We start from the raw sequence: 2801 nt of genomic DNA, 5'->3' as shown, positions 1-2801 counted from the left end.
AAGACTCAACCAAGAAAGAGAACTACAGGCCAATCTCACTCATGAACATCAATGCAAAAATCCTCAGTAAAATACTGGCAAACAGAATCCAAGAACACATTAGAAAAATTATCCATTATGATCAAGTAGGCTTCATCCCAGGGATGCAGTGCTGGTTCAACATACAAAAATCTATCAATGTAATCCATCATATAAATAAACTGAAAGAAAAATACCATATGATCATTTCATTAGATGCTGAAAGAGCATTTGACAAAATTCAACATCCCTTTATTATAAAAGTCTTGGAGAGATTAGGCATACAAGGATCATATCTAAATATAATAAAAGCTATTTACTGCAAGCCGACAGCTAACATCAAATAAAACGGGGAGAAACTCAAAGCCATCCCACTAAAATCAGGAACACGACAAGGTTGTCCACTCTCTCCATACCTCTTCATTAAAGTGCTTGAAGTTCTAGCAATACAATGAGACAACATAAGGGGATCAAAGAGTTTCGAATTGGAAAGGAAGAAGTTAAACTTTCATTATTTGCAGATGATATGATAGTGTACATAAGCGACCCCATAAACTCCAGCAAAGAACTCCTACAGCTGATAAACACCTTTAGTAGTGTGACAGGATATATGATCAAATCCACAAAATCAGTTGTGCTCCTATACACAAAGGATAATGAAGCAGAGAGGGAAATCAGAGAAGCATCACCTTTCACGATAGCCACAAACAGCATAAAATATCTTGGGGTAACTCTCACCAAGGAAGTGAAGGATCTATTTGACAAGAACTTTAAGTCTTTGAAGAAAGAAATTGAAGAGGATACCAGAAAATGGAAGGATCTCCCTTGCTCTTGGATTGGGACGATCAACATAGTAAAAATGGCAATTCAACAAATGGCAATTTATAGATTCAATGCAATCCCCTTCAAGGTCCAATCAAAATTCTTCACAGATCTTAAGACTACAATAATTAACTTTATATGGAAAAACAAAAAACCCAGGGTAGCCAGAACAATCTTATACAATAAAGGATCTTCTGGAGGCATTACCATCCCTGACTTCAAACTCTATCACAGAGCTACAGTATTGAAATCAGCTTGGTATTGGCATAAAAACAGAGAAGTCGACCAATGGAATCGAATAGAAGACCTGGATTTTAACCTTCAATCCTATGAACACCTGATTTTTGATAAAGGAGCTGAACGTTTACAATGGAAGAAAGAAAGTATCTTCAACAAATAGTGCTGGCATAACTGGATGTCAACCTGTAGAAAAATGAAAATAGATCCATATCTATCACCATGCACAAAACTCAAGTCCAAATGGATCAAAGACTTCAATATCAATCTGAACACACTGAACCTGACAGAAGAGGAAGTGGGAAGTACTCTACAACATATGGGCACAGGAGAACACTTCCTACGTACAACCCCAGCAGCACAGACATTAAGGGCAACATTGAATAAATGGGACCTCCTGAAACTGAGAAACTTCTGTAAAGCAAAGGACACTGTCACTAAGACAAAAAGGCAACACACTGACTGGGAGAAGATCTTCACCAACCTTGCAACAGACAAAGGTCTGATCTCCAAAATATATAAAGAACTCAAGAAACTAGACTTTAAAATGCTAATTAACCCAATTAAAAAATGCGGCACTGAACTGAACAGAGATTCTCAACAGAAGAAATTCAAATGGCCAAAAGACACTTAAGGTCACGCTCAACCTCCCTAGCGATCAGGGAAATGCAAATTAAAACAACTTTGAGATAAACACACCTGTCAGAATGGCTAAAATCAAAACCACCAATGATAGCCTTTGCTGGAGAAGTTGTGGGGTAAGGGGTACACTCATCCATTGCTGGTGGGAATGCAAACTCGTGCAACCCCTTTGGAAATCAGTGTGCCAATTTCTCAGGAAATTCGGGATCAACCTACCCCAAGATCCAGTAATGCCACTCTTGGGAATATACCCAAGAGATGCCCTACCATATGACAAAAGTATTTGTTCAGCTATGTTCATAGCAGCATTATTTGTAATAGCCAGAACTTGGAAACAACCTAGATGCCCTTCGATGGAAGAATGGATGAAGAAAGTGTGGAATATATACATATTAGAGTACTACTCAGTGGTAAAAAAACAATGACGTCTTGAATTTTGCATGCAAATGGATGGAAATAGAAAACACTATCCTGAGTGAGGTAACCCAGACCCAAAAAGATGAACATGGGATGTACTCACTCATAATTAGTTTCTAGCCATAAATAAAGGATATTGAGCTTATAATTTGTGATCCTAAAGAAGCTAAATATGAAGGTGAACCCAAAGAAAAACGTGTAGATGGAGCAGCGGGCTGTGTCCTGCCACCCGACTAGCTTTACCCGAAATAATTACACGGAAACTGTATTCATTTAAACACTTCTTGGCCCATTAGTTCTAGCCTCTTACTGGCTAGCTCTCACATCTTGCTTTAACCCATTTCTAATTATGTGTGTAGCCCCACGAGGTGTGGCTTACCAGGAAATATCTTAACCTGCGTCTGTCTGGAGTGGGAGAATCATGGAGACCAACTGACTCGGCTTCTTTCTCCCAGCATTCTGTTCTGTTTTCTCTGCTTACCTAATTTTCTGTCTGATCAAAGGGCCACAGCAGTCTCTTTATTTAACCAATGAAATTAACACAAAACGGAAGACTCTCCCCCATCAAAAACATATAGACATCCACCTGGATATGGGAAGTAGACAAGATTGTTGGGCAAAAACTGGGAACTTGGAAGTGGGGTGGGATGGGGATAAGGGGAAAT

The sequence above is a fragment of the Chionomys nivalis genome, chromosome X (genome assembly GCF_950005125.1).
Source record: "Chionomys nivalis chromosome X, mChiNiv1.1, whole genome shotgun sequence".
Taxonomy (NCBI): domain Eukaryota; kingdom Metazoa; phylum Chordata; class Mammalia; order Rodentia; family Cricetidae; genus Chionomys; species Chionomys nivalis.
The sequence above is the reverse complement of the archived record's forward strand: the minus strand, read 5'-3'. Positions refer to the sequence as shown.